Source organism: Apodemus sylvaticus, chromosome 8 (genome assembly GCF_947179515.1).
Source record: "Apodemus sylvaticus chromosome 8, mApoSyl1.1, whole genome shotgun sequence".
Taxonomy (NCBI): Eukaryota; Metazoa; Chordata; class Mammalia; order Rodentia; family Muridae; genus Apodemus; species Apodemus sylvaticus.
Window position 1 is genome coordinate 22,163,796 of NC_067479.1, and position 26,189 is coordinate 22,189,984.

The window sequence follows — 26,189 nt, forward strand, 5'->3', positions numbered from 1 at the left end:
TGGGTTACTATTGCTATGGTAAAACACCATGAAAAAATGCAAGTTGAGGAGGAAAGGGTTTATTTGAGTATGCATCCATACTCCATCACTGAAGGAAGTCGTTAGGACAAGATCTCAAACCTAAAGACAGAAGCTGATAGAGAGGCCATTGAGGCATGCTGCTCACTGGCTTGCTCCCCTTGGCTTGCTCAGCCCCCTTTATTTTTTTGCATTAATTAATTTGTTTATTCCCATTACATCCTGATCACAACCCACCCCAACAAATCCCTCCTCCTATTACCCCTTCTACTTCTTCTGAGAGAAGGGGAAAACACTCCCTTTGGGTACCACCCTGCTGCTGGACATCAGGTCACAGCAGGACTAAGTACATCCTCTCCCATTGAGGTCCTACCAAGCAGTGGGAAGAGATCCAATGGCAGGTAACAGAGTCAGTCACAGCCCCTACTCCAGTTGTTAGGAGACCCATATGAAGACCAAGCTGCACATCTGCTGGAAATGTGGAGAGGTGCTAGGTGCAGCCCATGCATGCTATTTAGTTGATGGTTCAGTCTCTGTAAACCCCCCTGGATCCAGATTAGTTGACTCTTTAGTTCTGCTTGTAGTGTCTTTGACACTTTCAGTTTGTTCAATTCTATTTCCCACTCTTCCACAAGACTCCCTGAGCTCCAGCTTATGTTTGGCTCTAGGTCTCTGCATCTGTTTCAACCACCTGTTGGGTGGAGCCTCTCAGGAGACAAATGCTAGGCTCCTGTCTGCAAACCTAGCAGAGTATTATTAACAATGTCAGGTGATGACTATCTCCGATGGTCTCAAGATGGACCAGTCATTGGTTGGCTATTCCCTCAATCTCTCCTCTATCTTTATCCCTGTCCATCATGTAGGCAGGGCAGATTTTGGGTCGAAGGCTCTGTGTGTGTGTGTGTGTGTGGAGCGGAGGGGGGGGGGGCGCGGGAGGGGTTGGAGTTCCCCTTCCTCTACTGCAAATCCCTCCTGGCTGCAGGAGGTGGCCACTTCAGTCTCTATATCCCCAACTGCTAGGGGTCTCAGTTAGGGCCACCCCCATAGACTTCCAGGAGCTCCCTGGTCCCGGGTCTCCTGAATCCCAGAGATTGAGCAATTCCAGTTCCCTCCCCCAACCCTCTCCCTCCCCGCTTCCGGACACCTCTCACCATCTCTCTTGTTTTGCTCAGCTCCTCCCATACCCAGTTGCCTCCTTCCATCCCCCTCTGAAGTCTAATTTGTTTCCTTTTCTGGGTGAGATCCAGGCATCCTCTCCTGGTCCCTCCTGGTTACTTCATTTCTTTGGCCTGGTGGATTGTAGCATGGTTATTCTGTACAGCCCCCTTTCTTATAGAACCCAGGGCCACCAGCTCAGGGACAGCCCTACCCACAATGAGCTGGACCCTCCCACCTCCATCACTAAGTAAAAAAATGCTCTACAGTTTTGCCTACAGTCAAGTCTAATGGAGACAGTTTTCCAGTAGAGGTTCCCTCCTGTCAGATGACTCTGGCCTTTGTCACGTTGACATAAAATTAGCCAGCAGAGTTTCCATCAACTGTAAAGGAAAGGCTGGGATGCCTTGAACAAAGGAACAAAGAAACATTCCTGGAACTTTGAAGGTCACCAAGAACAGATTAGAAAACAGTCAGCTTCCAAGATCAACAAAGTTGCCAGTGGAGACGCAGCACTGAGGCAGGACAATGGCTCTTCACTGGCCACTAAATGCTCCTTTCTGAGCAGATGACAGCAGAGCATAAATGATCCCAGCACTGATTCTCCAGTCGAGACATTAGGATTCATCACCTGCCAATACCCATCTTAAACATGCTCCAAAGAGACAATGTTACAGCTTTTGATGAACCCAAAACAGGTGTTACACTGTTGTCACTTGGTTTGGGAACATGTTTTTAAATTTAAAGCTACAAAAGCATATAAGAGTTTTTTTGTTTCCAAATCAGAAACATTAGAATAGCGACATACTTAATGCATCTTTTAAATCTATGCATACCCAAATACCACATGCATTTTCCCATATGCACAATAGATTGGAATAGATGGGGGAGGGATGGAGGGAGGCAGGGATCCAGGGAGATAGAAATGAAAACAGAAAAGGGACTGTGAGCGGGGAGAAGGATATGTAAAAGGAGAATAAAGGGAAGGGAAAGGAGCCCATGTAGTGTGGAAGCCACTACTTGGTCGGGAGAGGGAACACAGTAAAATGAGACAAGGTGTGTATAAAAACCGCCACACTAAAACGTACCACTCTCTACTAACTTAAAAACCTAATTTAAAATAACTAACGCAACATTGTTCATAATACTCAGGATACCCAACCAACCACAGTGACTGTCAGCAGGAGGATGGTTAAAGAAAATATGGTCCCTCTACACAATGGAATATTGTTCATCTGTAAGAAAATAATGTCTCACATTTTGAAGGGAAAATGATAGAAGTGTCCACTACAGTGTTCAGCAAAGTAAGATAGAAGCAGGACAAGTGTCACGTGACTCTTCTGTCACCTGTAAGCACTAAATGGCATGGGAGTAAAGGAGGGGCTGTGAGGAGCCAGCAGGAGAGAGAGAAGAGAGTGTGGAGTGGAGGCAGAGAGCAGGGGCAAGGCAGAGAGGAACAGAGGCACATCTGTGCCCAGCTGAAGATGGGTGCCACAGAGAAATTCACTAATTTGGTAGGGTTTGGGGGTTGTTTTGGTTTAGGTTTGGGAGGATGTTTTGTGTGGGGTTTGGGAGTGTTTTTGTTGTTTGTTTTTTGGTGGTGTGTGTGTGTGTGTCTGTGTGTGTGCCTGTGTAATGCCATCTATACATTTATAAAACTGCCACAAGGGGGCGTTCTAAATTTTAAAAATGTTACTTTTAAAACGATCTAATTTTCATGTCTTCCTCAAGTGTTCCTCTCATCCTAAAAGACAATGCAGTGGGATTTTCATTCATCCAGAGGATTCTCTTTGTATCCTAAGGAAAAATGATTTGGTAGAGTATTTAATAAGCAGAGTGTCTGCTGGGCACCAAGGCTCGCTCAGATAGTGGGAGAGGAGAATGATTAAAGAGTATTTGGCATCATCAAGGAAATGGTTTTCTTTGATAATTTACCGAGTTTCTATGAGAGTTCTCTGTACAACTTATCACAGTAACAAGTGTTACAAAGTCAAGCCAAGCTCATTTAAAGTTCGTGTGATGTGGGGCGGGAAGCACTCCTGCGATTGTGGTTCCTGTCTTTCTTCACTGGGAGATCAGGACAGCTGCCAGGGCATCACTCTGGGAGCCTAAAAAAATTCAGTGGAGAACAGCAGAGAGACAAGGCAGCCCCTAGGCCTGTCAAATCACTGGACACCACGAGTCAGCTTCCAAACATTGCACCGTGTTTGTTCAAAGGAGTGTACAAACTCTGGGCACATAATTATTTTTCAGAAAACAGTAATGATAAGATTATAAAGAGATGGCCTTCTTTGAAGCTATAATCTAGGAGCTGCTTTGGTCTCCACGGGGAAGCTGATGAGAGTCTTTTTATAGACATTTTGTGTCATTATGCCTACAGATACGTGATAGTTTGAATAGGAATGGCCCTTATAGGCTCAGAGGTTTGTGTGCTTGGTCCCTGGTTGGTGGTGCTGTTTGGATAGGTTTAGAAGGCGTGGCCTTGCTGGAGGAAGCAGCAGGTCACTGTGAGTGAGTTCTGAGATTCCAACGCCCCTTTGTATGTTGCTTGTGATTCAGGATGTGAGCCTTGATCTTTCGCCCCAACCATCAAGTCTGGTGTTTTTTGTCATCCTTCCCCACTATGATGGACTCTTCTCCCTCCGAAACTCTTTCCAAATAAATCTTCCCTTCTATATGCTTCTGTGGTCATAGTGTTTTATCACAGCCGTGGAAAAAGAACTAACACACAGAGCCCATCACTACCAATGACGCTTCGTTCCACAGTCAACTGAATTTCTATAGTGGCCCATAAGATCGTGTCGTCAGGTGACGTTGCCGTTTTCATTTGTGTAAGTGAACCTGTAATGCTCTCTTAATGATGAAATCATCTCAAACACATCCCTATTATGAAGCAACGTGTGTTCTTGGTTTTTATCTTCAGAAATACCTTGTTATCAGACAGAATAATATTTATCGATTACTATTGAATGCTTTATGAAAAATATGGTAGCCTTATCAAACCAGAATCCAAGCTCGAAGATGATTGGCTCTGGGAAATAGTGACTAGCCAATCAGGTAACGGGAGAGTTTCACAGCTTTACTACCAGCATTAAGCTTCTGGCTTTAGAGTCAGGATGTAATTTGATGATATTTAGAAGCAATTTTTACTAGCACATGAAAAAATATCTGAAAGTTCCCAGATGCTACTAGAAAACAATACCGAGGCAGAAAAAAAAAAAAATACGTGTCTTAATTGGGATTTCCATGGCTACCACAGAATATCATGATGAGAAAGCGATTGGGGAGGAAAGGGTTTATTTAACTTACACTTCCAGAGTGTAGTCCATCACTGAAGGAAGCCAGGACAGAAACTCAAGCAGGGAAGGAACCTGGAGGCAGGAACTGATGCAGAGGCCACGGAGGGGTGATGCTTACTTGCTTGTTTCCCATGACTTGCTCAGCTTGCTTTCTTATAGAACCCAGGACCACCAGCCCAGGGTTGGCTCCATTCACAATGGTCTGTGTCCTCCCCCATGAATCACTAATTAAGAAAATGCCCTATAGACAGATCTTATGGAGACTTTTTCTTGATCAAGGCTTTCTCCTTTCCAAGGACTCTAGCTAGTGACAAATTGACAGAACACTAGCAGGTATAATACTTTTAATTTTTTTTATTAGTAGAGCTGGAGATATAGATCAGCAGTTACAAGTACTAGTTGTTCTTCAAGAGGGTCTGGTGGCTCACAATCATCTGTAACTCTAGTCCCAGGAATCTAATGCCCACTTCTGACATTTCTGATCACTGTATGCATGATTTATATAGACATACATATATTTATACAGGCATAACGAAATGATCCCTTTATGCCAAGAGTGGTGGCATATTCTTTTAATCCCAGAACTTTGTAGGCACACCTAATCAGGGGGATCTCTGGGAATTCAGGGCCATCCTGAATTCAGATACAGAGTCTGAGGTAAGCCAGAGATTTGCAGAGAAACCCTTTCTTTTTTTCTTTTTCTTTTTTAAAGATTTATTCATTCTTATATGTAAGTACACTGTAGCTGTCTTCAGACACACCAGAAGAGGGCGTCAGGTCTCATTACAGATGGTTGTGAGCCACCATGTGGTTGCTGGGATTTGAACTCGGGACCTCCAGAAGAGCAGTCAGTGCTCTTAACCACTGAGCCATCTCTCCAGCCGGAGAGACCCTTTCTTAAAAGAAAGAAAAGTAAGCAAGCAAACAAGAAAAACTTAGCTCTTTGAATGACTTTTCCCCAGCAAGTAGTATATGTAGTATGAAAAAAATTAAAAAGGTTGGAAACTACTCAGCAGAAACATAGGCATTGATTATACAGCCTAAGTGGGTAATGAGATGGTGGTGATTAGGTTTTGCATCTTATTTTGTTTTGATCTTAAGACTTATTTATGTTTATCTTACATCTATCTGTGCATGCAGCACCTGCCTCTTGCCCATGAAACCAGAAGAGAACATCAGATGGAACTGGGATTCCAGATAGTTGTGATCCACCATGTGGTGCTGGGAATCGAACCCAGGTCTTCTGTAAGAGCAGCCAGCATTCTTGAATCCTGAGCCATCTTTCTAGCCCGTGTTAAGTTTGTTGATGCTATAGCACAAGAGGAGCAACAGGAGAGAAGTCAGAGGTTGACAGAGATCCAGGACGCAGCAGGCTGTTCTCCTTGACCAGGGATGCTGGCCAAGGGAGCTTAGCTTCACTAAGACGGAAAATGCCAGATAAGGAGAGAGGACTTGGCCAACTGTGTGCTTGCTCCAAAACTCATTCTATATGAAGCCCATGGCTTGTTTATGATTAAAACAAGTCATACCATCACAACTGCACACAATGCCAAAGGAACAGGGACTATGTACTGCCATACTGTGTGATCAGAAGGTTGGAAATACTTGGCGTAGAATCTTGCCGATGACAAATGTCTTATATGTAAATGTCTCATATGTAAATTTCACTTGTTACTGAGTAAACTTACATCTAAAATTTACATTAAATAATTTGGCTGCTTCTCATACATTTTGGAATTTTCTGTTTTTATAATTGCTGGCTTTAAATGCATTATAACTGTGTCTTGACTCATGTGCAATTTCAGAACATAATTCTTTTATATATGTATATTTTTATTAGTCAATATTATTAATTATTTAATTTTTATTGGGATAAGTAACCATAGTCTATGTAAATAGGATTCAGTGGAATTTGATTGGATTTCTTATATGGTCTAGCACATATCAGTAACACATGTCTACATAGATATTATATAAATACCATATCAAGTTCATTATACTGTACACATAACAGTTTATAATCAATTAAGCTTTTAGTATGTATATATATACATATGCAACTTACATATTTATTTGAAATTAAATGCTACATATGCTACTTAAACTATCTTAGCAATTACTAAAACCTAAATCTTTTATTACAATAGTATATATGTGTTGTTTTATGTAGTTTACACTTCAATATTTAAGATTTAAATGTTGTTTGTGGAGTATACAGGCATTTGTATAGCTCATACAGGTATATCTTGATATTATTCCATTTTCTTATCTCTTAACTGATCTTTACAAAGTTTTTCTTCCTATCTATTGGGTTAATTTTGAGTAAATTCATTAGTATTGACCCTTCTCCCTTTCATACTACTTTAATTATAGCTAAATTTTATCTAGTCTACTGAATTACAAAATCTTTCTATCATAATTTCCTATTTCTTTGGAATGATGCTAATACTACATATAATGTATAAAAACATTTATACCATTTATGTATGTGTGTGTTTGATATTTCTAGACTATTCTTAAGTATTCTAAAATAACATTTACATTTTATCTAATATTTATTTTCTAAAACAATAACTTTATTAGTACAGAATACTGTACCAATGAACATGTCTGTTTGGGTTTGAACCCCACTTCTGGTACCACAATCTATATTACTCAGGAGGATTCTCTAGAGGAACAGAACTGATAGATGATAGTTCTTACTCCACTATGATATCAGAAATATTTAAGATTTACTGACTCATTGGGTGATGTTGATCATGGTGACTATGTCCTGATGTCTTTCTTCTCTGGCACTCCGTCTCCTGGGCTGTAACTGTCGACAGATAGCACATGTCACTGCTCTTCCCCATTCTTCCTGCTTCTCTTCCTGGGGAAGAAGCATGAGAGAGAGAGAGACAGAGACAGAGACAGAGACTAAGTAACTTTCAAACTGGTATTCTTATTGCCTCTGTTGCTTCTGTTTCAAAACAAGTCACCCTGGGACATCCAGCCCAGAATCTCTGCACATGTTCCTGACCCATAAAGATCATCCTGGTGATTTTATTTTTTTGTTCTACAGTTTTGTGCTTTCACATAGGGTCTGTGAGTGCTTTGCAGCATACACTTTGAACGTCATGCTGATAAGTCCGTGTTCTTTTATCATTTACTTTAAAAGGATAGCTTACCATAATCCCCCACTACAGTCAACACCTGTGATTGAAAACAAGCTCTAGGGCGCCACCCAGTGGATGCTGCTTCACCTTCATGCCCGCTCCTACCCAGAGGAGAGAAAGCCGTCAAGGCTTTATGATTCCCCCTTAAACAAAACCAAAAGAAATAAAGGACATGCCATATTTTTATCCTAAAAGCAAATTCCACCTATGCTGATGTGATGATATATCCATGTGATATATTAAAGTGGGCAGGGGTTATGGCTTCTTTCTTTGCTTCCTAAAAGTCCTAGATTTGTGACTCTTGTCTCTACATTGTGGGTATCAGCTAGGAACAGAAGGTTTTGGTTTTCTTTCTTTCTTTTTTAATGAAGGGTTGGTGTTTTAAAAAAATGTTTAATATAAGTTGTAGTGGATTTTAAAACTTAGGATAAATGATATTTTTAAAATAAGCAGCTCAGAATCATACTTGTGATGTTTTCTCTCTTTTTGGCACCGAAAGGAACAGAGACGACGAGAGAGGTTTACATTTGGACTTGTTTTAAATTTTTAAAAGCTGTTCTTTTAAATTTGCCATCTGTTACTTCAGTACTTCAAAGTGGCTATGGTAACTGTTGGGGGAGACCAGGCAGAGCTATGGCCTAATCGGGTAAGGCTTGACCCCAGCTGTGCCTCTTGTGGAGGGACACCAACTCATTGTCAGTCTTGCCCCATTAAGAGAATGTTTCTCTGCAAATATGGCATCAAGTAACAGCTAGTGTACAGCAGACATAAGAACTGGCTGTAGACGTCCTTGTCAGTCATTCGAATTAAAAGGTGCTAATTTGGAAAAGAACACCCCCTCCCCAATCCTCCTCCTGAGCTGGACTTCTAAAACACAGCATTCTAACAGATTTATGCAGAGCTTAAATAACACAAAGGGAAGATGTCTAAACCGTGCAATTTGTCTTTGCTTAAGAAAAGGATCACAACCCTAAGATATGTTCGCATAGACTATAGTCTCACTACTTGGGAGGTGGAGGCTGGAGGGTTAGGACTTCAAGGCTGAGCCTTAGCTACATAGTGAGTTTGAAGCTAGCCTGGGTTACATGAGATTCTGTGTGGAAAGCAAGTAAGACAGAACAAAAACCAACAAATCAGAACCAAGAAAAGACAGACACTCAGACAGACAGACACTCAGACAGACAGACACTCAGACAGACAGACAGACAGACAGACAGGCCATAGCTATACTTCAGCCTTCATCACTTCTCTATAGCTACCTGTGAGTCAAAGAAAACACACTGTGGATGTTGGTGTTGGTTTGGTTAAAGTTGTGAACTCTACGCAGGGCAGAGTAAAGCACATGGAAACTGCACGGGCATCGTTGAGAGCTGCCTGACCAGCACAGGAGACAGATAACCCCCGAGATGCGTGGCTTTAACTTGGGTTCCTCAACGACATGAATTACGGTATCAGGATAAACCTGTTCCACCTTTTTACAAAAGAAAGCCTGTCTTTACTACTATCACTGAAACAGGCTAGGGATGTAAACCAACTAGATAGCAGTGGGTAACTCTATAGGTGTGTTGAGGTCTTTAAATACCATTTACACCAAAAGAGGTCTAAGCGATGCACTAGATAACCCTGGAAATACTTACCAAAAAAATAGTTGCGTTGTGAAGGAAAAAAAAAAGCCACTAGGTAGAGCTCAAACCACCCAAAGACAAAAAATATTTCCATATGAACCAAAATATTAACAGCCCACAGCTAAAGTACATTAAAATTGTTTACACCTATTAGGTAAAAATGACCCTTTGACATGTAGATTCTCTAGGGGATGGCATATTAGATTTGAATTATGATTCAAAAACTAATAAAGTATAAAACATTCACTCTACCTACTCAAATTTAATATGTCCATATTGATGATATAAAGGATCTTTTCATTGGAATCTACTAGTAAGTAAATGAAAGGCGGGGAATACCACATTTTAAAATTTCTAGGCACCAGGCAACCAGGAAACTCCACAGCCTTCTGTGCATAGCCCACCAGGAGTGAGAGATCTCCCAGCAGTGCTTTCACTTCTGAGTGCAGAGGTGAGATCTCCACCTTCTCTCTGGAGGGGACCAGCTAGGAGCACACATGGCCTAAGTTCAGTAGAGCAGCTGGGACAGAAGTGTTCCTGCCACCATTTGCACCAGGGAGCCTGGAGACTCCACAGCATTCTGTGCTTAACCCACCAGGAGAGAGAGATCTCCCAGCAGTGAGCTCAGAGGAGTAAGGACACGGGCTTATAGACCCACAGGAGGAACAAACTCCAGCCAGAGACAACAATACCAACTAGCACCAGAGATAACCAGATGGCAAAAGGCAACCATAAGAATCCTACCAATAGAAATCAAGACCACATGGCAACATCAGAACCCAGTTCTCCCACCACAGCAAGTCCCGGATACCCCAACACACTGGAAAAGCAAGAGTTGGATTTAAAATTGTATCTCATGATGCTGATAGAGGGCTTCAAGAAAGACTTAAATAACTCCCTTAAAAAAAATACAGGAGAACATTGATCAACAGGAAAAAGCACTTAAAGAGGAAACACAAAAATCCCGTAAAGAAATACAAGAGATCATAGGTCAATAGACAGAAGCCCTTAAAGAAGAAACACAAAAATCCCGTAAAGAATTACAGGAAAACACAAACAATCAAGTAAAGGAACTGAACAAAACCATCCAGGATCTAAAAGTAGAAGTAGAAACAATAAAGGAATCACAAAGTGAGACATCTCTGGAGATAGAAAACCTTGGAAAGAATTCAGGAGTCATGGATGCAAGCATCAACAACAGAATACAAGAGATAGAAGAAAGAATCTCAGGTGCTGAAGATACCATAGAAAACATTGACTCAACAGTCAAAAAAAAATGCAAAATGCATAAAGCTAGTAACCCAAAACATCCAGGAACTACAGGACACAATGAGAAGACCAAACGTAAGAATTATAGGTATAGAAGGGAGCGAGGACTTACATCTTAAAGGCCCAGTAAATATCTTTAACAAAATTGTAGAAGAAAACTTCCCTAACCTAGAGAAAGAGATGTCCATGAACATACAAGAAGCCTTCAGAACTCCAAACAGACCGGACCAGAACAGAAAGTCCTCCTGGCACATATTAATCAAAACACCAAATTCACTAAACAAAGAAAGAATATTAAAAAGCAGTAAGGGAAAAGGGCAAGTAACTTATAAAGGCAGACCTATCAGAATCATACCAAACTTCTCACCAGAGATGATATAAGCTAGAAGATCCTGGGCAGACCTCATACAGACCCTAAGAGAACACAAATGCCAGCCCACGCTACTATACCCAGCAAACCAAGATATTCAATGATAAAAACAAATTTACACAATATCTGCCCACAAATCCAGCCCTACAAAGGATAATTGATGGAAAATGCCAACACAAAGAGGGAAACTACATCCTAGAAAAAAGCAAGAAAGTAATCTTCTTGCAACAAATCCAAAAGAAGATACAAACACACAAACATAAAAATAACATCAAAAATAACAGGAAGCGACAATCACTATTCCTTAATATCTCTTAACAATAATGGACTCAACTCCCGAATAAAAAGACATTGACTAATAAAATATTTCTCATGTAAATCTTCAATTTTTTTCAGAAAATGTTTATAATTCCCCTTTTAATTAATTTAGTAATACTTTTTTTATATCTACCATTTTATCTGCATTATTTTTCATGATAATCTTCAATTTTAATGTCTTTCTATATATTTGCTCTATTTTATCAGAAATGTTCTCAATGTAAATCTTTGATTTTATCACAAATGTTTTTAATTCCACCTTCAATTAATTTAGAAAGAGTTTTATATCTACTATTTATATGTAAAATTTTCCATGAAATAGTAAATTTTAACGTGTTTGTCTATATATTTCTTGAATTTTACCAGAAATGTTTTCCATGTAAATCTTCAATTTTATCTGAAAATGTTTATAATTCCATGTTCAATCAATTTAGAATTAGCTTTATGCCTATTATTTTATCTGTATAATCTGTAAAGATTTCCATGATAATCTTTAATTTTAACATGTTTTTCTATATATTTCTTCAATTTTTATCAGAAATATTTTCCATGTAAATCTTTAAGTTTATCAGAAAATGTTTATAATTTCACTTTCAATCAACTTAGGAATACTTTTATGCCTACCATTATTGTATCAATACAAAATTTTCCATGATAATATTCTATTCTAACATGCTTTTCTACATTTTTCTACAATTTCATCAGAAATATTTTCCACGTAAATCTTCAGTTCTATCATGAAATGTTTCTATTCCATATTTCAATTAATTTAGCAATGTCTACCACTTTATTCTTTAATTTTCCATGAAAATTGTCAATTTTAACATGTTTATCTGAAATATTTTCCATGTAAATCTTTAATTTTATCATAAAGTGTTTTTACTTCCCTTTTCAATAAAAATATAACAAAATAAAATAAATTTCTAATGAGTTCTTAACCTTATAAAATGAGAGGTATGACATTTTGTGTCTCTGATGGAAGAACTTAATGTCACTTACTAAGAAGATTGTGCGTTTGGGAAGAGAGCTGGCAGTAAATGCTTTCTTTGACTGAGTTCAATCCCTAGAACCCACAATGAGGAGGGAGAGAGAGAAGAGGGGGAAGAAGAGGGAGAGGGGAAAGGGGAGGGAGAGGGAGACAAACACTGTTCTCTGACCACACATATGCACTTTGTATGAGAACTTAACAAGTAGGCCAAGCTGGCTGGACAGCCATCTCCAGGGATCCAGCTGTCTGTTTCCCATCCCTGGAATTAGACGTGCATTTCACCATGCATGTTCCACTAAATCCCAAAAGCTCAAAGGGGGACACCAAACTATGTGCAAAAGCTCCTTGGACAAATTCTAAATCCAAACCTTACTGCTACGTATCCAAAAAGACAAGACCATATTAATAAAACGCAGTATCTAGAGATTATACTATAATTCAAACAGAAGTAGAAAGAGGTTTATAGAATATTTTGGGAACTGTGAACACTATACGGATATTTAAGGAAACTGGGAAATTATAGCTAATGATAGATTTAGATGCCTTCTATTAAAACCTAAACATAGCAATTTTAATATTGTAAAGGTATCATTAACTATCACTCCATTAGTCTTCTGATATTGAAATAAAGTAGAAAAGCATAAGACTGAAGTAAGGATTGAATAAAAAGGAGGTGGGGTGGATCCCCAGGTGGGACAGTCTCTGGATGGCCTTTCCTTCAGTCTCTGATCCACACTTTGTCTCTGTATCTCATCCCATGGGTATTTTGTTCCCCTTCTAAGAAGGACCAGACTATCCACACTTTGGTCTTCCTTCTTGTTGAGCTTCATGTGGTCTGTGAATTGTATCTTGGGTATTCAGAGCTTTTGGGCTAATATCTACTTGAGTGAGTACAGACCATGCATGTTCTTTTGTGATTGGGTTACTTCACTCAGGAGGACACTTTTTCTTTCCATCCATTTGCCTAAGAATTTCATGAATTCACTCTTTTTAATAACTGAGTAGTAGTCCATTGTGTAAATGTACCACATTTTCTGTATCCATTCTTCTGTTGAAGGACATCTGGGTTCTTCTGGTTATTATAAATATGGCTGCTATGAACATAGTGGAGCCTGATAGAGCTGTCTCCTGAGAGGCCCTGCCAATGCCTGACAAATACAGAGGAGGATGCTCTCAGCCAACCATTGGACTGAGCACAGGGTCCTCAATAGAGGAGTTAGAGAAAGGACCCAAGGAGCTGAAGGGGTTTGCAATCCCAGAGGAAGAACAACAATTTGAACCAACCAGAACTCCCAGACTAAGTCACCGACCAAAGAGTACACACGAAGAGACCCATGTCTCCAGCCACATAAGTAGCAGAGGCTGGCCTTGTCCGACATCAAAGAGAGGAGAGGCCCTTGGTCCTGTGAAGGCTCGATGTCCCAGTGTAAGGAATGCCAGGTCAGGGAAATGGGAGTGGATGGGTTGGGAAGCAAGGGTAAGGGGATGAGATAAGGGGTTTTTGGAGGGGAAATGAGGAAAGATGATAACATTTGAAATGTAAATAAAGAAAATATCTAATAATAAATAAAAAAGGAAATGGTTCCTTTGATTCCTTTTCGCTGAAGAATAAGCTCTAAAGTGTTTCCAGAGTTGGTTACAATTTCCCCAGGAGTGTGTGTCTGAACAGTTTAACTACTTGAAGAGCTGCCAGTATGTGAATGGAGAGGAATCCTAGTCTCTATGTCATTTCTCCTTACTAAATATCGACATTTCACAATGAATTCCATCTCCACACATATGAGTGTTGACCGAAGTCATTGACAGTGTTGCTTTGTTTAATTTTTGAGATAGAGTCCAGGTAAGCGGCCTGGAATTTGTGATTTCCCTGTCTCTCCTTTATGAGTTTCATTACTTTTAGCCTACACCTCCATGGGCACCCTCATCTCTTGGAAGAGTTAAATATAAATGCATGTGTCTACATTTTTATTTGTCCAAGTGTGGTAGAATCTTTAGGCAATTACCTTTTTCACCAAATGGATTGATCATTTGGTGCTGAGTTTTAAGTCACAGGACACAAAGAAGTGGTAGTGGAGCAGGAGGAGGAGCAACAGGAGGAGGAGCATCAGGAGGAGGAGCATCAGGAGGAGGAACAGCAGGAGGAGCAGCAGGAGGAGGAGTGGAAGGTGGAGGAGGAGCAGCAGAAGGAGGAGCAGCAGGAGGAGGAGCAGCAGGAGGAGGAGCAGCAGGAGGAGCAGCAGGAGGAGGAGTAGAAGGTGGAGGAGGAGCAGGAGGAGCAGCAGAGGGAGAAGGGAGCCGGGAAGAAGAGTTGTTGGAGGAGGAGGAGTTGGAGTAAAAGGTGGAGGAATTAGAGAAGTTGTTGGGGAAAGAAACAGGAAGAAGACATATTTGAGATTGGATGTTTTCATGTTTGTGTATTTGCCATGTGAAAGTATGGAATTAACCCATTTGAGCCTGTGATGATTCTTGAGTGATATTCCCTCCATTCAATGGCTGCAGACTTCCCAGATTAATGGTATCTCTGAACAGGTAAGATATTAGATCCTAAAACACTTCTATAAAGGCCTGGAACACAGCTATTGTCCAGGGAGAGAAGTTTTTACTGTACCAAAATATTACATGGAAGTAGCTTTTGACTTTCCCTGTTATTTCTGTTAGAGAAAACATGTACCCCCAATTTCCACCTCTCCCTCCTAAAGGATAAGGGCAATGCTGAAGTCCACCGTCATGGGTACACTGAGTACTGTGGCTACAAGGGGAAGAGAAGGGAGCAACATTAGGACCGCTGGGACATTAAGATGGGTTTGTGCTGGGAACAAAAAGAAGAAGAGAGGAAAGAAACAGCAACTAGAAGTAGATTGCAGTACATATTTGAGCCCCCTTGACAAACCTCTGAGAGGCACTCACTCGACAAAGATGGAATCCAGCTTAATTATGTGTCAAAGGCTGAGCTTCCCATCTTAGCGAGGCGCAGCTATGGGAATGAGAGCACATCTGGATTTACACAGCTTCCCGGTTGGCATCAGGACTGTGTAGAAAAGGATTAACCTCTCCCAGAGAGAGGCTTGAGCGGTTTTTACATAGGCTCCAGGGTGGTGACTTTGAATTATCCACCTTCTGAATACGTCTAGGTTTCCCTGGAACCACAAGTCACACTAGACACGATACAATAGCCAAGTGATTTAGGGGGGAATTTCGGACAACTCCAAATCTCTCTACATTCAGATGGGCTGGAAACTAACGTCAGGCATGCCGGAGGTCAGCATGCTGCCATGACTAAACGAAAATCCTAGATACCGAAGCTAAGGGGAGCTATTCTCAATGTCCTTACTCAGTATGCATGTTTGGGAATCACTGCGGGGGGGAGGGGGTGGGGGGGGCGGGAATTGGCCCAGAGTGTAGCAGCCCTGAGCAGAATGGCTGAAATCAACATGGGCATCTCTGCGCACTGTCCCGTACTCCTATCCCCTTGGCTTCTGTCCACTGCATCCTCTCGCCGTAATTATGAATATCATTGTCTCCCTAGGGGTTCTGAATTTCTTTAATTAGTCATCAGAAGTAACAGTGGTTCGGTGCTATCCTTACCTGCGTGTCCTCCTATAAGACAGCAATGCCCTGGGTCAGTAAAGAGCACGGAGATAAACCACTCTGGAGACGGTTTCAGGCAACGGCGTCTGCTCTATTGTACTCTATTGTGCTCTATTGTATGTGAGCGACCACTGATCACAGGCTATGATTGGTTAGCACATTACCTCAGATTCAACAGTGAGCACTAAATGAGGGAGACGCATACGGAAGGAGACACATAGCAGACTCTTCCGCAGGCCAGCCACAGGCTACACGCGCTACTTTAGAGTGCGGTGTTCTGACTTCAGAGGCCTGCTGTGCCTTGGTTCTTACTTACAAGTGCGGTATGCCAGGCAGGCTACATTTTCTCCTACAGGTTGGGGGAATTTCTCTGAGTCGTAGTTCCGTCAGAAGTAAATGGCGGAGTTAAGCACTCCAAACCAGTGTGAATCTATTAAAAGTGAAGATGGCGTTAAAAGACCCACAGACTTCACAGAAATATGCATTGTGGACTGTCTTTTACAGGCAATTAAAGGGTGAAAAATCACAAGCGCAAAGAAAATCTGTACTTAGAACAGTTGGGTGCAATGGCTAAGGTCTGTAAGACAGCTATTTGAAGGCCGGAGGCAAGAGAATCACAAGATCAAAGCCAGCCTGGGCACCGCAAAATTGCAGACCAATAAATAATACTTCCACAGGAAATATTAGGATAAGAGTAAGAAGCTCAAGTCATTTTTTACTAGAGCAAATCTAACAATGTAGGTCTGACATTAATCATAAACAGTGGTTTGGTGGTCTGGAATGTATATTACCCATATTAACTTCAGTTCCAGGACTTGACGCTATAAAGCATTTCATGGTAAGCAGGCTTGAAATGGCTCAAAATTTAACTAACTCAACACTGAAGCCTGCAGGGTACAAAAATAAACTCAGAAAGAAGAAATCTACACAAATGCAAGATACACTAGCACTTATTTTTGCAAATATATGATAAAAATAGCATCTAGATGAATGAGAACCACACGTTAAGTGGGGGTCAACAGTGAGTATATATCTAAAAGTTAATAAAACACTGCAGTATCCAGATTTTAAAAATTGCATGAAAGGTTTAATCTCTCACACTATTCTGTTCTGGTGAGGTAATTTTAGGTTGTTATAGTCATTTATAAGCACCATATATAGCAAAGGAGATGATAGCATGTTGAGTGCCAATCTTAGTTTTACCAATGAAAAAAATGAGTCCTGTCATGTATTTGTCATGGTCGGAGATTCCCCATCTCTCTTCCTCTTTTAACCTGGCAAAAGTGGGCAGCGTCAGGTCAAAATCATTAATACCCACATGCATTTTACACACATTCTTTATGACTGAAAAAAATATGTTCTAAGTGATTTGGGGAACTCTAACCACAGTATCTTGTCTATAAGGAGCATGTCCAGTTAGACTGTGAGCTAGCAGTTGCTGGTGAGTTATCACAGAACAGGCCCATGGCACTGTCTTATGGGGATCCGTGGCTGACAGAATCATCGCCCCACTTTCTTTTAATAGTGAAAGACTCAACACATTTGTGGCGTTTTGAGCGAAAATGTCCTCATAGACTAGTCTATTTGAATGTCTGTTGGTGGAACTGTTTAGGAATGTGTGGCCTCATTTGAAGAAGGGTGTCGCTGGGGTGGATTTGATGTTTCAAAACCACATACCAGTACCAGTCTCCCTCTCTCCCTCCATCTCTCTCTCCCTCCATCTCTTTCTCTGTCTCTCTGTCTCTTGTCTCTCTCTCTCTCTCTCTCTCTCTCTCTCTCTCTCTCTCTCTCTCTGTGTGTGTGTGTGTGTGTGTGAGAGAGAGAGAGAGAGAGAGAGAGAGAGAGAGAGAGAGACTCTGTCTGGCCCTCTCTCTCTTTGTCTCCTCCCCTCTCTTTCTCTGCCTCCCATTATCTCCATGTGTCTATATCTGTCTCTGTCTCTCCTCCGAGTGTGTGTGTGTGTGTGTGTGTGTGTGTGTGTGTGTCTACTTACAACTTACAGACTGGATGTGAGCTCTTGGATACTGCTCCAGTGCCAGGCCCACCCATCTGTGTTCCCCTCGGTGATATTCATAGACTAACCCTCTGAAACAGCTAGCAAGCGCCCAGTTAAATGTTGTCTCTTGAATGCTGCCATGGACGCGGTATCTCCTTACAGCAGCAAGCAGTACAGTCACTGGAGAATGCACTAGAAACCCTTCTCGCAGCCTCCTGTGTAGGTGGGCGTGGTCAGCAGTGAGTGACAGCTTGTGGTGGATGAGGAGATAACTTTTCCCTCCTCTCTCTCAGGCACTTCACCAGCATGAAGCTGCTGGTCGCAGAACATGAGAACCTGACAGAGCAACACAACGTTCTGAACAGCTTTGTGCACAAAATCAACTTTTATTTTACTGTGAGAATCAATAAGAAAAAAAAAAAACCCTCCCTGTTTGATGTAGTGAACTTAGTGATCTTTGTTGTAGACACTTAGTAAAGCCACAATTTATATAAAAACTGATGCCTGAAGTCAGATAATTTCAAACAAAATCATAAAAGATAGTCTTGGCTAACTGGTTATACAGTAGAGAATGAGGAAATACAAATTATCGGCTGGAAATCTAAAGAACCAGTAAACAAACATTTAAAGAGGTAAGGTCTGTTTTTGTCTATTGGAATACAGTAAACATTGAGCCTGAAGCATCCTCCAAAGCCATAAAATAGAGACATAACAAATACATGGGGTGTGCACAGAGATGAGACACAGAGTATACAACAGAGTCAATCCATGGGACCCAGAGGGCATAGGAAGAAAACAAAGCCCTTCAAGTTGTCTTCCAACCTCCACGTGTGTACCATGGCGTATGTACTTACGGATGAATAGAATGTGATAAAATATAAAAATAAAATAAAATAAAAATGAGGTTTGAAGGGAAAGAGAGAGACATAAAAAGTACTTGACAAGAGATGAAACCTATCCAAAGCTACCTTAGCCAGAGCATTAAAGTGAGTACAATATCACTCACTTACTCTCAGTATGACATTCTCATAATGGGACTAAGTAGTCTTCCCCTCACTACCCACAATCGCAAGATAAAAGCTTTGGGGAAAAGAAATCTCTGAGTATCACAGTCATGAAAAACAGCACAGCCTAAGAAACCATCCCAAACAAGAACTGAAGGAGGCACAGTGAGGAAATGTGATGGCGTCTAGGCCTGGGCTGCTGTGGCAGAAAGAAGATATGAGGAGATCCAAAACCACCCAGACACGAGTTCATGACAGGCTCCTTAGTTACGGCCAGTGCACCGTGCTGACGGGCTGATGACTGCTTGCATGTTTTAGCCTTGTGTGTTAGCAGGCGTGGTGACCTCTCCCAAGGCTTGACTTGCACCTCCCTAATGACAAAACCTGCCAAGGGCCCTTCACAGGCCCTTCGCCATTTAGGTATCTTCTGTGAAATGCCCGAGTGGATCCTTTGTCCATGCCTAATGGAGACGGTTTTCATTTTATTGTTGTCTTTTAAGAATTACTTGAGCCTTTTTATTTCTTCAGGTGTTATGGGACTGTTTAGTTGATCTATTTGGTCCTGATTTAGTTTTGGTGTCGGATATCTGTCTAGGAAACTGTCCATTTCCTCCAGATTCTCCAGTTGTGTTGAGTATAGGCTTTTGTAGTAGGATCTGATGATTTTTTGAATTTCCTCAGTTTCTGGTGTTATATCTCCCTTTTCATTTCTAAGTTTGTTCATCTGGATACTGTCTCTGTGCCCTTTGGTTAGTCTGGCTAAGTGTTTATCTATCTTGTTGATTTTCTCAAAGAACCAGCTCCTGGTTTTGTTGATTCTTTGTATGGTTCTCTTTGTTTCTATTTTATTGATTTTGGCCCTGAGTTTGATGATTTCCTGCCTTCTACTCCTCCTGGGTGAAATAGCTTCTTTTTGTTCCAGGGGTTTCAGGTGTGTCATTAAGCTGCTAGTGTATGCTCTCTCCATTTTCTTTTTGGAGGCACTCAGGACTATGAGTTTTCCTCTTAGCACTGCTTTCATTGTGTCCCATAGATTTGGGTATGTAGCGTCTTCTTTTTCATTAAGTTCTAAAAAGTCTTTAATTTCTTTCTTTATTTCTTCCTTGACCAAGGTATCATTGAGTAGAATATTGTTCAGTTTCCACGTGTATGTGGGTTTTCTGTTGTTTTTGTTGCTATTGAAGATCACTTTTACTCCATATTGATCTGATAGGAGGCATGAGATTAGTTCAATCTTCTTATATTTGTTGAGGTCTGTCTTGTGACCAATTATATGGTCGATTTTGGAGAAGGTACCATGAGGTCCTGAGAAAAAGGTATATTCTTTTGCTTTAGTATAGAATGTTCTATATATATCTGTTAAATCTAATTCGTCCAAAGCTTCAATTAGTTTCATTGTGTCCCTGTTCAGTTTCTGTTTTCCTGATCGGTCCATTGAGGAAAGTGCAGTGTTGAAGTCACCCACAATTACTGTGATAGGTGTAATGTGTGCTTTGAGCTTTAATAAAGTTTCTTTTATGAATGAGGGTGTCCTTGCATTTGGAGCATAGATGTTCAGGATTGATGTTCTTGTTGTATTTTTCCTTTGACCAGCAAAAAGTGTCCCTCAGAGTCTCTTTTGATGACTTTGGGTTGAAAGTCAATTTTATCTGATATTAGAATGGCTACTCCAGCTTGTTTCCTGAGACCATTTGCTTGTAAAATTGTCTTCCAGCCTTTCACTCTAAGGTAGTGTTTGTCTTTGACCCTGAGGTGTGTTTCCTGTATGCAGCAAAATGTAGGGTCCTGTTTACGTATCCAGTCAGTTAGTCTATGTCTTTTTATTGGGGTATTGAGCCCATTGATGTTAAGAGATATTAAGGAATAGTGATTGTTACTTCCTGTCATTTTTGATGTTATTTTTTAAGTTTGAGCGGAGGACCCTGTTATACCTCTCCTGGGAATATACCCAAAGGATTCCCCGGCATGCAATAAAGACACATGCTCCATTATGTTCATAGCAGCCTTATTTATAATAGCCAGAAGCTGGAAAGAACCCAGATGCCCCTCAAAGAAGGAATGGATACAGAAAATGTGGTATATTTACACAATGGAATACTACTCAGCAATTAGAAACAATGAATTCTCAAAATTTTTAGGCAAATGGTTTGATCTGGAAAATATCATCCTAAGTGAGGTAACCCAGTCACAAAGAATACACATGTAATGCAATCTCTGATAAGTGGATATTAATTAACCCAGAAGCCCTGAATACCCAAGGCACAAACCGCATAACAAATGACTCCCATGAAGAAGTATGGAGAGGGTCCTGATCCTGGAAAGGATTGACCTAGCATTGGAAGGGAATATAAGGACAGAGAAAAAGGAGGGAGGTGATTGGAGAATGGATGGGACATATGGGAAGGGGGGATCCGGGAAAGGGGAAATCATTTTGAATGTAAACAAAGAATATAGAAAATAAAAATATTTAAAAAAAAGAATTACTTGAGCATATTGGGGACAAGTTCCTTAACAGAACGTGTTTTTAAAAATATTTTCTCACTATCTATGCCTTATCTTTTCATTCTTTTAACCGTTTCTCAACACACAGTAGAAGTTATTTTTTTTAATTGTTTCCAGGTCATTAATTTTTGTTCTGTAAATAATGGTTCTTAGTATTCTATCTAAAACATCACCAAGCTTAAGAGAATTTGGGTTTTCTTTTTGTTGTTTTGTTTTTCAGTTTTTGAGACAGGGCTTCTCTGTGTAACAGAGCCCTGGCTGTCCTGGACCTACTTTATAGACCAGGCTGGCCTCGAACTCAGAGATCTGCCTGCCTCTGCCTACCGAGCGCTGGGATTGAAGGTGGTACCACCATGCCTGGATCTTCCACTAGTTTTAGTTTGCCATTTTCACATCTAGGTCAATGAGTCAGTGTTCAAATGGTTGCAAAATGTGTGAGCAAAATGTGTGCCACACTTGTCTCAACATGGTAGAAATCTGTTCATAAATACAATTAACATGTCAATGGCACAAGCTGAAAAGGTATAAATGTAATATCAAGGCTTATTATTATTTGTAGCTGCAGGCACCACCTACACCTTATCTTATCAAATAGAAGGGGTGTCTTATGAACTAATCAGTGTTTAGCTTTGGAAGCAGAAAGGGCTCAGAGGGCAAAGGAAGAGCAAAATGAATCATGCTGTTTCAAAATTGCATTGTTTTGTATCTACTAAGGCAGAAAGGACCGCCTTAGCATGAAGATGGCCCCACTTGTCTATTACCTCTCCTGGTTTTACTGTAAATCAATTGAATACTTTAGTTTCAGCTTTGTAGCATGGAAATTCAGCAAGCATAGTTCCATCTGAGTTTGCTGAGTTGATACCATTGGCCAACTATAAATTGTATAGCCTGAATTTAGGGCATATTTCAAGAAGTCATTAGCAGGGAACCATGATCTGTCTCTTCCCTACTTCCTCAACGTCATGTCTCCATGCTCACCAGGTTCCTGGCAATCCTTCCATTGTGGAATTACACCGAAGGTAGCTCTGGGTGTGTTGTTAGTTCAGGTACTTTATATTGGCGAATCCTTCAGTGAGGGCAAGAAAGACCCTGACAGTAGAGACTTTTCCCATTTTTCTTGGGGAAAAAAATAATGAAGCATGGTGGTCAAAAGAGGCATAGCAAATTCTAGATGTGTCTTTGACAAGATTTGATTTCACATTACAACAAGAAAGGAACAAGTGCAGTTGATAAAATTCCAGGGGCGTCTATCTCTCTTTAATTAGAAATAATGCTCCTTTTCTGTTTAATGTCTTAGACGTTCTGTGCCTCACATGAGTTGAGGCAGCAACTCACCGTTCTTTGTTTCCATTCTAGGTGGAATACAAGTCCTGCTAGCCAATCACCCCTGCTGTGGGCTCCAGTGTCCAGATCACACTTGCCAATCACCGGTCAGTCCCTCCCACTTGCTTTGTGGTCTCCTCTGCCTAGCGAGAACCTTCATCCTTAGTTTAGTGCGCTTAGCAGAAAACAGAAAGCTGAGCTGAGTCATATCTGTATCTTGTTTTATACAGGGACTCACGGAAACTTGAGACTCTTTTGACTTCCCTGTCTCAGCATTTGAATTTCTGTCTCATGGTGTTGAAAATGAGCAAAATTAGACTTATTTAGAACATGATCTGCTTATTGCCAAATCCAAGATATTGTGTCACCCAAGCGTTTTCCCATGTGGGTTACTGCCAATAAGGTCTTATTTGAAGTTGCCCCTCCCCCTCTTGACATATTAGGTCAGAGACCAGCCCATTCATGCAGGAAGCATGTTTCATTTCCGATCTGGGTTTATTATGTGTTCTCTCTCTCTCTCTCTCTCTCTCTCTCTCTCTCTCTCTCTCTCTCTCTGTGTGTGTGTGTGTGTGTGTATGTGTGTGTGTGTGTGTCTCAAATTGTGTCCCCACTTCCTTTTCCTCTGTAGAACGAAAGTTCCCTTCAGTGAGTTGAGGGACGGAGGTGGCTGTTTTGTTCAGCACGGAGGTCATTGCGTAGCTATTTCCTCCGAACAGAACTGAGACAGCCTGGGAAGCTCAGAAAGTTACAAGAGTCACCAGAGGCCTCTCCGAGGTTCTACAAACAATAAACAGCTGCAGGGGCAGAGGCTCTCCAGTCAGCCCAGCACCCACAAATCCTGCAGGGAACCCCAGGAGATGGACCCACATGGGGTGGTCTTCTCAGTGACACACCCGCCATTGCTCATACTCCTAAAAGTATCTGAATTTCCCATAGGTTCACCAAGCTTGAGTTGTGTGGGGCTAGCTGGGTTGTAACCTTCCAGGCAGGGACCAAAGGATTCTAAAGAGAGACATTTGTGTCCCTGCATTTGCCTTTTGGACTGTTGAAACGATGGTCCCAAGGAAATTTTGAATTGCTAAAAATGCTAAAGCCTGATATCAACCAGAAGCACAATTTGCCTTTTGGGAAGAGCTTACACTGTCTGAGCTCCTAATTAGGGCAGACTGGGGGAACACAGACTGGGAGAGGAGGTTACTAGATATCTCTGCATGTTTCTCTTTGTAGCAGAGCCACATTGTTGAAGAAACATCATATTGCCCTTCCTTCTCTCTTCTATTAGCCAGGTGAGGACAAGTAGGTGACCATAACTTGTCAAGGTTGTTCCAGCCCCAGATTTGACCCTAGGAGTTAGTGCCAGGGAGCATAAATGCTTGTTCACGTCTCCTAGAGAAAAGTCAGACAACACAGACTGTCAAGGAAAAGGTCAGGGTTGCTTAGTAACTGAATAAATGGACAATGATAGATTATAAACCATGGATTCTTCTTAAAAGAGCCTATTCCTTACTTTGTGCACTTTACTACTCCAGAGTCATTTTTCAGAAGCCACACTTACCAGATGACAGTCAAAGAACCTTGCCTGCTCTAATGTTTCCTCTTTGAGAAAGGGCCTCACCATGTCGCCCAGGCTGGCTTTGAACTTAACAGCCTTCTGCCATGCCACACAAGTGCTGGCATTGCATCCCTGTGACACAACCCTAGCTGCTGCCCAACTTCTGCATTGTGAATACTTCTGTACTGTCTGGGTTTGTGTGTCAACTTGACACAGGCTGGAGTTATCACAGAGAAAGGAGCCTCCCTTGAGGAAATGCCTCCATGAGATCCATCTGTGGGGCATTCTCTCAATTAGTGATCAAGGGGGGAGGGTCCCTTGTGGGTGGTATCATCCCTGGGCTGGTAGTCTTGGGTTCTATAAGAGAGCAGGTTGAGCAAGCCAGGAGAAGCAAGCCAGTAAGTAACATCCCTCCATGGACTCTGTATCAGCTCCTGCTTCCTTACTTGCTTGAGTTCCAGTCCTGACTTCCTTTGGTGATGAACAGCAGTGTGGTAGTGTAAGCTGAATAAACCCTTTCCTCCCCAACTTGCTTCTTGGTCATAAAGTTTGAACAGGAATAGAAACCCTGACTAAGACAACTTTAAATAAAATTCTAAGTACAAATTAAACATTCAGTCAGAAGGTTTTCCGTGTGATGTTCAGACTGGCGAGCCTGGTGTGTCACAAAATAGATCATATGTATATATGGAGAACAGGAGAAACAAACTCATAATCTCTGAGATGCTTGAGCTCCTAGTACACTGGGGAGCCAGTATTCTAAATCTGCATGTCAAACAAGAGGGAATCAAGACAGGGAGAGAGTAGGCTACCCAATTTAAGGATATTTATTGGTACCTCTAAGGAAACTGACTGACTCTTACGAAGTAGGCTAAAACCCTAGAGATGTACAAATATTGACATTGTACCAAAATAATTCCATCGGCAACTACAAGTCAGTCTCATTGGTGGCCTGTCCTGATGTAAGTTATTCACTTGTTTTGATGGAGCTCTGAATCCAGCCGAACTGGATGTTGTTCCAAATGCTCACAACTTTGCAGCATGTCCAGCAACTTTCCAGTGAGTGAATCAGTGAGTCTCTAGCAGTGGGAGATGGGTCACTTTGTCACCCAGATCCAATGAGCAACTGCAATCAAACAGCTAAGGGCAAATCCCTCTTGAATCAATTCTTCTTTCTTGACCTGCCTGCCTTTAAATGTGCATGCTCTGTTAACAAATTATGTTTGAAAAGTAATGATCTTTTTTTTTATTTGCTTCGCTGTTGAAGGTTTGAGGGTATGGCTTTGTCAGTTAGGTGCTTAATAACAGAACGTAGTGTAATACAATGTCACACTATGCAATTTGCCCATATACATATATATATATATATATATATATATATATAATTTATATGTGTAATTTAAATATATCTAAATCTTTATATACCTATATGTGTGTATGCAGTGATTAGGATAATGTAATTAGAATAACCGAAAGCTTCAAAGCAGACAAGTTTTATCTACTCTTAACTCCTTTCCGCTCTACTTTCTCTTCCCCCTACCCCCTTTTCTCTGCTTGCACGGTAACTGCGTGGCAGAGGAGCGGTGCCTGGGCAAGCGTAGCCCGCTTCAGCTCTGGAACAGCAGCTCTGCATCACGCCGTCAGATCTACTCGCTGGGTGGATGGTGGTAGTGTTCACCACACAGGAACGAGAATCCAAGTCTGGTGCCCAGTACTTCATATGAAACCAAGGCATGGTGGTTTATGCCTGTGAGGCCTGTGCTGGGGACGCAGAGACAAGACCACCCCTGAAGGTGGCTGGATAGCTAAGAACTAGTGAACTCCCGGCTCGATGAAAGATCATGACTCAAAGAGAAGGAAGGTCACTTGAGCAAGACATCCAAAGTCAACCTCTCTGACTCCACACATGTGTACACATGTATGTAGCTGCACACGCATCATGCATGCACACACAAAGAAAGCTGTCATGATAGAACTATTATATCTCTTATGAGGAGTGTTTAAAATTTTACATCAGAATTCCGGAC